The sequence below is a fragment of the Megachile rotundata genome, chromosome 2 (assembly GCF_050947335.1).
Source record: "Megachile rotundata isolate GNS110a chromosome 2, iyMegRotu1, whole genome shotgun sequence".
Classification (NCBI taxonomy): domain Eukaryota; kingdom Metazoa; phylum Arthropoda; class Insecta; order Hymenoptera; family Megachilidae; genus Megachile; species Megachile rotundata.
Window position 1 is genome coordinate 13,960,860 of NC_134984.1, and position 13,151 is coordinate 13,974,010.

Here is a 13,151-nt window from a genome sequence, read left to right on the forward strand (position 1 = left end):
TTTTATATAAACAGTTTTAATATCCTGAGTATAGTACGCTTTATTACAAAATGCGAATTAGAAATCTGTATAAAAGGAGCGAGGCGTCTGTATTTACTCGGTAAGATTCCAAATGTCGTAGTTGGCGCGCCTGTCTAAACACCTGCGCGTGAGCGTGTGCGCAGTAGTCAGTGGCGCGCGTGTACGCCTCCTGTCAGAGTTGTCCGCTCCGTTAGGCCGCAGGACGAGTTGTCTCCGTAGAAAAGTCTATGGTGGTAGTAGTAGCTCGCGACCCTTTGACGCGCTAATTTTTCTCCGTTGTTCCACGGCATTTTCCGCGCACAATCGATTGTTAAAAAACGTGCGTCCGTCACGCGCTCACGGTGTTACACGTGCACGCGTATACGTCGGTGGTACACGTGTCCCGTCATCGTTGACAGGTGTAAACCGTCCCAGTGTTGTTCCTTTTTTTTTTACGTCCCGTACTGTCGTTATTCGGTGCAAAACAAAAGGTTGGTGAACGACCAGGGTCCTCGTACGACGCGCACGAATCGATGCGACCTGGATCACGAATAATCGTCGACCGTACCTGCGAATATATCAGTGCGATATGTGAACTGGATAACGACTGTTTCCACGGGTTATCTCGATCCTGCATCGCCTGCACGTCGTGACAACTTTCCCCGTAACAGGTAAGCTTTACCGGTTTCGATTACAGATCTCACGAATTCCGAAGGTTAATCGACCTTGTTTTTGCCCGAAATTCATTGTCAGGTGTTATAATGTTATCGAACGTCCCCATACGGCGATGGTTTTGCGAACCCCTTTTTCACGTTCATTACGTATTAACCTTTAACCCTTAGCGACAAAATGTGTCAGTAATCAATTATTTCTTATATATTGATCTTCATTTTGAATAAAGGGAATCCTTTGTTAAAATATGTTAAGTAACCGTGTGTCAAGTAACTATGTAATCGGTATTCTTATATGTAAAGCTTGAGTTCAAAGAATAATTAAATCGGAATATTTTTTGATCGACGGTGTTTGATCGCACCGTTAGGGGTTGAAATATAGATCGAGGTATTATAAATAGCTGTGAATTATTGTATTTTGACGAGGGGAGGACATTGTGCGGTCGAAAATAATTATGGGATCGCCGTTACAAGGCGATTCCGGAGAATTAATGAAACGTCAGGAACAAAAATGTTACTTTCCCTTGGGGATAAATGTTGCGTGCTTTAATGAATCTTGTGCGATAATCGTAAAGTAGTGAAAACTATGAAACTATTGATTGTAAATTTCTGAACTATGAATTTATAAATCACACTTGTATAAATTAGTTATAAAAAAATAAACTTCATTATTGAGCTTATTGTACCAATAGCAAAGTATAAATTAATTCAGATATGGCTGTGTAGACTGTTTTAAATTATTGTACTTATTTTAATTAAAATAGGTAACAGGTTTAAAATACGTTTATCTGATAAATTCGACGATGAACATTTGTACGTTTGTTGTGTAAAATAATGTAATTTTGAGTCCTTTTTAACCATCGCGAGCGCAATTGATTTTTGAGGTTATATTGACCATGCAGCTACGTCACATGGTGTTTTGTAAACATAAATGACGTCTGTTCAAACCCGCGATGTGGCGGGAAAGCATTTAAATTTGAAATGCGAGGACATCGAATCTTGCAAACAGCATTTACCATATTTATTACTACAGTGAAGCATATTTCGTATTTTTGCTAGATTTGTAGCATTCAAATTTTTAATCTAATAAAAATACAGATCACATTTTTGTTACTATACAGAAAATTATGTTTGGAGTTTAGAAAATATTTCTGTACTAAATCTTCAGTAATTTTTATTGCTCCTAATTAAGAAATTGAAAGCGATTAAAAGATGAGGTTAATTAAGAATAAAATTTAGTTAATTTAGAATAAAATTATTCTCTTGAATAAATTTTTTATTTAAAAATTGAATAATTCGAATAATAAGAGTTCCAAGTTCTCGTAGAACAAATATCCGTTTCTACGGCAATAGTGATCGTGTTAATGAGCTATTCCAGGCTATATCCTTGTAGAACTCATTTTTCACTTCGTTTTCCTTTTGACCATTAACAAAAAGCAAACACGTGAAACAATTACCATTAAAGCCTACAGGCGCCGCCCTATTGACCAGTTTTTTATACTTGTTCGCTAGGAATGGGTTCAAGTTCAGTATACAGTGTGTCTCACTTGTACAGTTACTGTTATCAAGACAAGAAAACACTTAAGAAACAAATTATTCACTTCGCGAATACATATTGTAAAGCACTTTTCTTTTAAGGTCACATCTTTCTTCAAGGTCAAGTTTCTTTAAACAAAATCATTTTTTTGTTTTCATAGATCGATTCTGTGTAAAAAAGTATAAGTACACCGTATCAAAAAAATGAACACTTCGCAAGATATTTTTTGTATCATATTTAGGTTTAAATTCAAAATATCTCGAGTAGTATTAATTTTTTTGGTATAATACCTTAATACTTTTTTGTATGGAATATTTCGTAGAATCGACCTACGTGAATGAAAATGTAAATTTCTGTTTCTGATTTTAAGAAAATGATGACCTTGAAATAGATGACCTTGAAATCTCAAAAAATGTGACCTTCAGGAAAAATTACTTTGTGTCATAGTGTCTCTTGGAAGTAAATAGTTCTTCAAATATTATCTCTTGTTAATATAAAAGGTGTTATCGAGACACCCCATATATGTCATAAATCCAAGTTAGATCTAAAACAAAAGTTCCATTTCACAAAATTTGAGTAGTACGCATAAAGAGATGTTCCACGCTATAGTAGCATGCTTCCCTAGAGAGAAAGACGATGCAGGGAGAGGCCATCACTCGAGTTATTACGTCTATCACCTATTTTACTAATTACTAAATGAACCAACTCGCTTCGAAATGAATATTAAACCGAACCGTCTCGTGTAAACTAGGTATAATATTATGCATCGAAACCCTCGAATATTCAAGCAAGAGGGATGTTTTCCCTTCCTCGCCTTCCCTAGGGGGAAACGTAAGCTAGAGGAAAAAGGTTCTAGGTGTAAATTATGAACGGCGAACTTTCGTTCGGCGAATGAGATAAATTAAAAAATTTACGAACTTCCCAACTGAAAAATTGTCAAACTTTTATATTTGCAAATTTAGAAATTCTCAAAGTGCCAAACTCTCGCAAATAGCATTTTCGTTACTGGAGAAATGAAGGATAAAAATACTTTATTTGTACTTTTTAACAAATTTTCTCGGAACACAAAATAACAAATAATCTTTTTATATTCTATATTTTTATACATAGTTAATTAATAAATAATAATTACTTCTCATACCGTATATTCTGTAAATTAAACGCTACATAATTTTTTCTATGAAAAATTTTATATTCAAGCTAATTTTATAATTTTATAAAGTACAATACTGATAATTGTCCCCAGAGTTTATTTATTTTAACCATTATTCTTCAACTTATTTCGAACGAAATTCATTCAAGGTCGGTTGAAAGCGTGAAAAGATTATAAAGGGAGAATTTCCTTGTTTTCGTTCAATATCGCCAGCAGTCGAGGGTTTATTGTGATGCTGATTGTCGTGCGAGTTTTCGGTGCTTTACCCCGCAGTCGATAACTCGGAGGGTGAGTAACCTGCAAGATTGCGTTTCGGTGAGTAATCGAGGTCAAAGTTCAAAGCACATGCCACTGTTACGTGAGGCTCGATAGCATTGTGGAATTCCATTATGTTAATAGGCAGTTGGAACGAACGATGTGATCATTGAATTAATATTCGCTTGAAGGCAATAGATTCGACGTTTCTTCTTGTACTCGGGTACATAATGTATGCTTTCTTCGTATGTGGCCACACACATATGTACATTCAACGTATTTTTATTTAATCTCTTTATTGAATTCAATTAGTTTAATTGGAAAATGTTTTCGAAATATTTCATTTGAACCGAAATCTCAGTATATTCTTACATTCCCAAATTATGTGTCCTTATATTACGAAATTATGTTTTTACATCTTTACGAAATTCCTATGTTCCGAAATAGCTATGTTGTACAAATTTTGAAATCCCTATATGAGAATGTGAGAAATGCGTATGATCAGTAATGCTTAGGTCTCGAAACTCCCTACGTCCCAAAATCCCTATATACCGAATTCCCTATAGCCTAATTTCCTATATTACGAATTCTCTATATCTCGAGTACCCTAGATCCCGAATTTGCTATATCCCGAAATCCCTAGATCCCAAAATTACTATATTGAGAATTCCTTAGATCCCAAAATTCCTATATTCCGAATTCCCTAGATTCCGAATTTCCTAAATACCGAAATCTCTATATTCAGAATTTCCTAGATCCCGGATTCCCCAAATACCGAAATCCCTAGAATCCTGAAATCTTTAGCATCCCGAAGTCCCTAGGATCCCGAAATCCCTAAATACCGAATTCCCTAGATCCCCAATTCCCCAAATATCGAAATCCCTAAAATCCTGAAATCCCTAGGATCCCGAAATCCCTAAATACCGAATTCCCTAGATCCCGAATTCCCCAAATTCCGAAATTCCCAGATTCCTGAAATCCCTAGGATCCCGAAATCTCTAGGATCCCGAAACCCCTAAATACCGTAATCCCTAAATACCGAAATCCCTATATTCCGAATTCCCTATATCCCGAAATCCCTAAATACCGAAATCCCTATATTCCTAATTCCCCAGATCTCGAAATCCCTATATTCCGAATTTCCCAGATCTCGAAATCCCTATATTCCGAATTCTCTAGATTCCGAAATCTCTAAATCCCGAATTCCCTACATCCCAAATTCGCTATATCAAGAAATCCCTACATCCCGAAATTCTCATATTCCTATATAACATTCCCATACCCAAAACTTTTATACCTCAAAATTCCTAAATCCCGAAATTTGAGAATTTCCTTAAACTTATTAACTACCCCCTAATTAATGGAGTACTCGTTAATTAATTAACCGGCCGTTAGGTAACAAACCGTGACGATGGTAGCGAAAGATACGCGCGATACTTCATGCCAGCTGAAGTACACTTTCGAATTTTAGCTTCACTGCCTAGGAAATAAGCTCGTTTCATGGTGGCATATTTCGTGAGACAATATAACGTGACATGAAAGGCGAGCCACACGTACACGAGATACTTGTCTGTTTATCTTGTGTATAATTATCGTGGTTGGATTTTAGCTGGATACCAGCAAGTAAAGAGAGACTAATCCGAACAAAGCCGCAGTTGGGAACTGGGGATTTCGTTGCTTTTCGAGGATCCGCGTCATCGTATCGTAACGCAAATATTTTTACGCAAATACGTCGGACGAATTAGTTTTACAGGTGCAGGTATTTGAACCGTTCGGTGCTGTCGATAATCGACGGTATTCGAGGAATTTGGACTTTTGGGAATTCGAGTATTCACGGATCGCGAACACTTTTGAGTTTCTGAAATTTGGGAGGCAGAAAATATTAAGATTTTAATGTTGGAATTTTGGTATTTGGAGGTCCGGAATTTACGAAATTTGAAAATGTGAGTGTTTGGAATTTTAGAAATTTGAGAATTTGGGAGTTTAATGAATTTCCAAATTGCTGAATTAAAGAATTCATATACTTAATCCTGGAAATTTGTGTATCTGAAAGCTAATGTCTTTCAGAATACAAGATATAATGAATTCATTAACTCACCAACGTCTAAAAAATTTATCGAACATTTTACGAAATCAAATTTTTCGTAAAACTGTACCGATTAAGAGGAGCGATTTGCAGATTCGCAATCAGCACGCGAAAGTTTGTAAAGAACGTGCATGCAGTAGCAATTGAAGCACGTAAAGGAAAAAAGTTGAAATTTGTCGGATAGTGTTATCAAAGTTTTATCGAGCTTCATAGTTTCATACTTCGTGAAACTTACAGAGGACCAGCTGTAGTTACGATATTACCTGTTACTTACCTGTTATCGTTATATACCTTTTCCGCGACTGTGTTCCGTCGTTTCGTTCCGCGTTGGAATAATATCGATCATGTTATCAATTATTTAACGACACCCTGTGCGAGTCACACTGATTGCTTCAGGGTAATTTGCTTAATTGCGCATCGATTCTTTTGCTTGCGATACATGGACCATGTAACAAATCAGTTTTTACTTTTATCGCGACCTACATATAATAAATCGTCCAAATATACATTCATTTTTACAAATATTAAGCCATATAATGGTTACAAATATTAGGCAAATTATATTTCTGTTTTATATGCGATTCTGTTATTTATACGCGAGTAAATAATGTGTTATACGTGTGCAGCACCCACTCGATAAATACCCGCTGTAGGGGCTTTGGAGGCAGACAATGAGGAGTTTTAAGACGTTTGTCCTTGAAGTGGAGCACTGGCTCTCACACGGTAGACCAACTTATAATCGAAAATACTGTGAAAACTTCCACAGACAGATGGCATTCGAAATGTCTAATAATAATCGTCGTGCCTCGGATAATACTAATTTTATACACAAATTAAGATGGTTAAGAACATCTTGCATTTGGAAGCTTGGTATTTTATTGTCGGTATATTCCTGCGATTTCTTTGTCGCGTACGATTGTTACAATCCTATGTGCACTTTCTAATTTGATGTATAATCGTAAGCACATTGCAGATCATTGACAAGAAAGTAGCACAATGACACTGTACACGAAGAACGATTAATATTTTTGTTGAACCCCTTTAAAAATTCGACAGATGTCTCGACAAGGATAAACGAGTACATACAGTACCGGCTCGATAAATACCCTAAATAGGCGCTTCGGAGACAAGCTCTATTAGTGAACGGATATTTATCGAGCAGCCAAAGTTGCGCGCACTCTCGATGCTCGTCCGTCCGATTATCGTTGTGGCTGCATGTACGGTGGAATTTTCATTGCCATAATCACTTCCGTTATTTTGATAATAGTGGACAAAGTTTATCTGCAAGTATGATATCATGTACAGAGAGTCATAATATAGAAAAGTCATGATATCTTTTGCTATATATATTAGGCATATTGATATCATATCAGTGAGTTCTCCATGACTCCTAATAAATCTGATAGTCAGTTTCTGGGTATCTTTTGTGGCGTGTAGACGTGTTCAAAGTCCTTCACATGTATGTGCTGTTAACTAAACAACCGAATAACAATTGGACTTTCGAGTGCACGCATGACAACGCAAAATGAGTATTTTGCCTGAAGAACTAGCAATGGTCACAGACGCTGTAGCTGATTTTAGCATTGAAGATTATATTGAAGCAATAACGACATTGGTACACGAGCTGGTATATGCAACAAAAAGTTTTAATAATAAATACGTGTTCTTTTTTGTATCAAGCGAAGAATCGGCGAAACTATTGAGGACAAATCACAGGAATATTAATATCAAAGGCCGTGAATTGGAAATAAAACCTATAGAATATTCAAAAATACAGTTTTGTGAAGTACCTGATGCGATATGCGATAACGATATAAAACGAGAATTGGAAAAACTTAATATCAATTTGTTTTCGGAAATTCAGAATCAAAGTTATGACAAAATAGTATACATACATCCAAGCGACAATGAAGCAATCGGCATTTCCATTCAATGCAAGAGTTACCAGATCAGCGTGAGAAGACATATGATTTGTTCCTTATGTTACGACAGAACACATAATGCATTAAATTGTCCTGACGCGAAAGAAGGTCAAAATACTGTAGGAAATTCAAACGGTAGGACAGGTGACAGGATTCCATTGGCATTGCGAAAATCGGCAGCTGATAGTAATCCTAATGCGCCCGATACAGTTATTGCGGGATGTTCAAAGGATAAGGAACCTCGGCCTATAACAAAAACAGGAACCAGCACATCTCGTGAACATACAAATTATAACAGTATACCTAATAATAAAGACAACCCACACAGAAATAAACAAACAGATTCTAATACTGTCGAAGAGGTGAATAATGATCCTGAACTGATACCTTTTATAATTCCATTGTTAGAAAAGAAATCAATAATTAATGAGAGCAATTCACTAAATTTAATAGAGTTGGTATCATTTCTGAAGGAAACGAAGGGTCGTCCTAGTAAGGCTCTGGAAATTGCGCGTACATACACCAACGACATCGAAGGTTTAATAAACATGATGGAAAGGATTAGAAAATTGAAGGATCGAAACATTGCGGGCCAATTAAAAAATTTGGTTCAGGAATTAAAGAAACAATTGGACATAGAACAAACAAAAAACGACATAAAAAAAACGCCAATCAAAATCGTAGATCGTATCAGCAGAACCTAAGCGTTCTTATCTCAATTATTCAGAAATAGTCGAATTTTATCGATAGAAACGACAGATAATTCCGAAGTGAACGTGTTGTATCAAATGTTACTGGAGATATCTCGCACTCATATATCTGGTTATCTTTGCAATTATTTGTAAAATCTATTACGTTTGTTATTCGAAAATGTCAGTTTCTCCTGTTTTGTTTTATAACTACACGCAAATACAACAAATACTAACAGTACATTTGATGTAAGATTGTTAAATATTTGCTCACGTTACATGTATTATGTGGTATTCTTTAAATGTACAAATAATGTATATGTATATGATGGTAATTATATATGGTGATGGTTTTAAATATACACATATTTACCGAAAATTACGAGTCGTGAAACTTATTTTGTCGAATATCTTTAACCCCTTGGCTACTGTGGGCGCCTATAGGCGCTTAGAAATTTTGTGTCTGTATTACTGAGAGTACCTATAGGCGCCCACTTTTATACCAACAGAGTTTTTTCCTAGCGATTAAAAAATTTTTATAAAAGAAAGTTATGACGGCGTGTTATAACATTTGTCATTTGTATTATCCTTTGTACATAAAGGAAGGATAGAAAACTGTATAGAAAGGCTTTAGCTTTGCTTTTTATAAATAAGAATATCTGACTTTTTATTATAATAAATAAGACCATAATCACATTTTTCAGAAAAAGTCACCGTAGCGAAAGGGTTAAATAAGTAACAAGCTGCCGCTACAGTATTCTGAATGTTAGGGTAACAACCTTGACGGCGTGCGACAATATCAAGGTCATTGGGGCTGGGTCCGTTTTGATACAGTTCTACTCTTTCCAATTCTCGAATCATTCCTGTTGATCCTCTGCAACGCTCCGTATATGAGTGTGCTAAGGAAATTGTTTTAAGAGTTTAAAAGCTTCTAATCGTCGTTACAAGTTCTACAATTGCAGATATTTTGGATTTATTTCATATCTTTTGCGATATTAGACATATTGTTATCATATCAGTGAGTTCTCTGTGACTCCTGAAAAATCTGATAGTCAGTTTCTCGGCAACATTTGAGTCGTGTAGACGAGTTCAAAGTCTTTCACATGTGCTGTTAATTAAATAACTGAATAACAATTGGACTTTCGAGTGCACACGTGTCAACGCAAAATGAGTATTTTGCCTGAAGAGCTAGCAATGGTCGCAGACGCTGTAGATGATTTTAGTATTGAAGATTATAATGACGTAATAATGAGATTGGTACACGAGCCGGTATATGCAAGAAAATGTTTTAATAAGAAATTCGTGTTCTTTATTGTATCAAGCGAAGAATCGGCGAAACTGTTCAGGTCTCAGCACAGAAAGATAAATATGAAAGGCCGCGAATTGGAAATAAAACCTATAGAATATTCAAAAATACGGTTGTGTAAAGTACCTAAAGAGGTGTGCAATGAAGATATAAAACGAGAATTGGTAAAACTTAATATCAATTTGTTCTCGGAAATTCAGAATCAAAGTTGTGATAAAATAGTATACATACATCCAAGCGACAATGAAGCAATCGGTGTTTCCTTGGAAATTTCCATTCAATGCAAAAGTTACCAGATCAGCGTGGGAAGACATATGATTTGTTCCTTATGCTACGACAGCAGACACAATGCATTAAATTGTCCTGATACCGAGGAAGATACAAATACTGCAGGAAGTTCAAATGGTAGGACAGCTTCCAGTATATCTGATAATATAGAAAACCCACATAGAAATATATCTCGTGAGCAGGCAGATTATAATAATCCTAATCCTAATGGCAGTTCAGATGATAAGAGACTTCATGACATAATAAAACAATACAAGATGGATACAAGTGGATTAGAGGCGGATTATGATCCTGATGAAGTAGATTATGCGATCACATTGGAACCAATGAAATCAAAAATTAATACGACCAGTGCATATCCGCTAGATTTTGATAAGTTGGTATCTTTTTTACACAGCACGCATGGTCGTCTTAAGCAGGCTCTGAATATTGCGCTTTTATACACTACAGACATCGTAGGTTTAGTGTACATGCTGAGAAATATTAAAAACTTAAGGGATCGAAATACCACGTACTTTATGCGAAGAGTGGCTAGTGCATTAGAGATACAAGTCAAAAAAGCACAAAAATATATAGACATAAAAACCCGTCAACCAAAAAACGTAAATCGTACCAGCACAATCTAAGCGGAACACATACGTTCTTATCTCATATATTCAGAAATAGTCGAATTTTATCGATAGGAATGACAGATAATTCCGAAGTGAACGTGTTGTATCAAATGTTATTGGAGATATCTCGCACTCATATATCTGGTTATCTTTGCAATTATTTGTAAAATCTATTACGTTTGTTATTCGAAAATGATACTTTCTCCTGTTTTGTTTTATAACTACACGCAAATACAACAAATACTAACAGTACATTTGATGTAAGATTGTTAAATATTTACTCACGTTACATGTATTATGTGGTATTCTTTAAATATACAAATAATGTATATGTATACGGTGGTAATTATATATGGTGGTGGTTTTAAATATACACATATTTACTGAAAATTACGAGTAAGTCGTGAAACTTATTTTGTCGAGTACCTTTAAATAAGCAACAAGCTGCCGCTGCAGTACTCTGAATGTTAGGGTAACAACCTTGACGGCGTGCGACAATATCAAGGTCATTGGAGCTGAGTATGTTTTGGTACAGTTCTACCCTTTCCAATTCTCGAGTTATTCCTGTTGAAACTATAATCATTCCGATTTGGCAAAAGTTCAATCGCGATACAGCGGGTACAATTAAATATACAAGCAATTTCGAGTATCTTTGAACTGAACTGATCTGTAATATTTAACAAATCCGTAATTAAATTTGATAAATCTAAAAATCTCTGTTTTCAGATTCTCTTGAACAGCTGATAATATGATATATGATATGATATAGCTTTTTTCTTCTGAAATTAGTTATCTCGTTTTTAAAAAATCGCGAACGCTATTCTGTAAGAAGTAAAGAGAACGCGATGATCCTATACTTATGTAATTTTGTAATCTGCGCAACTTTGCAACGTTAGAACTTACAACTTTTACTCGTTTCATGATTACAACTAAATATTTGTGCAACGTGTGTATGGACATATAAGTCGTAGCAATGATTTTGTCCGAACGGATAGACAGTGGACTCCCATTATATTGCCACAGGGTGAAGAATAAATGCGGGAAGTTATTGCCAGTTGGAAGTACGTCATAATGGGGAAATATCACTAGTACTCGTGAAAAATCCGCACAAAACGGGAGCTAGTTCGATTAGCGATACAGAGCGTGGCAATATATCGAGACACTACTATATACTTCTATTGGTTACGATAATTGCCGTTCAACAGCTGTTTCTCTTGATATGCAAGTATTATACATTTTCATAATTGGCCTTCAAATTTTTTGTATTTACCAAAATTATTTATTTAGAAAAATAGTACGGTACGAAAGGATTATCAAACGACCGCGATAATTTTCCATGGAAGTTCGACCGGATTAAATATCAGCAGAAAATAAGGTATTTCAAGCCGTGGAGGAACAGACATTTCTCGGGCGCCATTGCTCTTCCGGGAGCGATAGGGTATGCAACGATGCTAAACGGTTCGTTTTTCAAACGAAGACGAACGTCAGACCTTTATCTCGGTCCATGGGGATCTCTAAAGCATAACTATAGATAGCAATGGCGGAGAAAAGAGGAAAAATCGCCTCCTTCTTCCGCCATCGGCACAGGCGAATCGATGAAGAAACCGCCCGTGCTTTTCAAACGTGAAAGAGAATTTTTAATTACGAGTCGACGATCCACCTATTCATTTTCACGTTTCATTTTCGTCTAACGATTTTAATTCATCTTAAGATTCGTTTGATTAAAAGGAATTTTATACAGGTTCCTACATTTTCACGTAAGATAAATCTTACATGACCGATTATATCGGACGCACCAACATTTAACATTTATTTAACATTTCTTCTTCTATTAATGCAAAATTGTGTAATTCTGTTCAAATAAGCAGAAAAAATAGTGCGTACGATGTGCAGATATTACAAGAACGTTTAAATGTTATTCTTTCATCGACGGTAATATCTCATGGAAATTTAGCAGGAAATTTAACGCAAACATCGGAAAGATGAGTCGTCATAGAACCCAAAATTGTACTTATGGTGTCTTTGTTTTTTGCTTTGCTCAATTTTGCAGTCTGTTCAAAACGAATGTGTTAACTGAGTTCGTGTGATCAAAGATAATTAGCTTAATTAAGATTTAATAGTCGCTTCTTGATTGGTGACCCGGTTACAATCTTTGGAATCAATTAAAATTCAAAACTCAATCCAGACTGGTACTCTTTCGTTATGACAACAATAATATCATGTGTGAACACGTGTACTATATGTTATGTATTAATATTATTATATTAGCTTGCACGTAAAAAGAGTGACAATGTTACGCATGGTATGACCAAATATTTGTTACGAAAATAAAATAGAAGGTTCGATAAATGCACATTTAAGAAACGGCCGTTTTATAAATGCTCGTGAATAGCCGCTCGATAAATATCCGTTAGAAGCGTTCTCATACTTCATACAATATTTTTATTCTTTTTCAAACAAAGAAATATGAAATATTTTAATTTCTTTCTCTTTCACAACAGCTTTTATATTATCATAATTTTTATTCGCGTTTAATCTTCCACTACTCAGGAAGGATTTTTGTGTTTTTAAAATGCCTCGTTGCAAAAAATATGTATATGTATATCTAAATAAATTCTATTTTGTAAAATCAT

General features: G+C 35.4%; 1 protein-coding gene across 1 annotated transcript in view; it reads left to right on the forward strand.

Moving 5' to 3' along the window:
• Positions 1–156: 156 nt before the first annotated feature.
• The window catches only part of LOC143265756 (uncharacterized), a 29,158-nt gene continuing 16,163 nt past the window's right edge, over positions 157–13,151 (forward strand). Inside the window, exon 1 of the mRNA XM_076539513.1 lies at positions 157–671. The gene's annotated coding sequence lies outside the window, so the exon portion shown is untranslated. The remainder of the gene's footprint in view (positions 672–13,151) is intronic.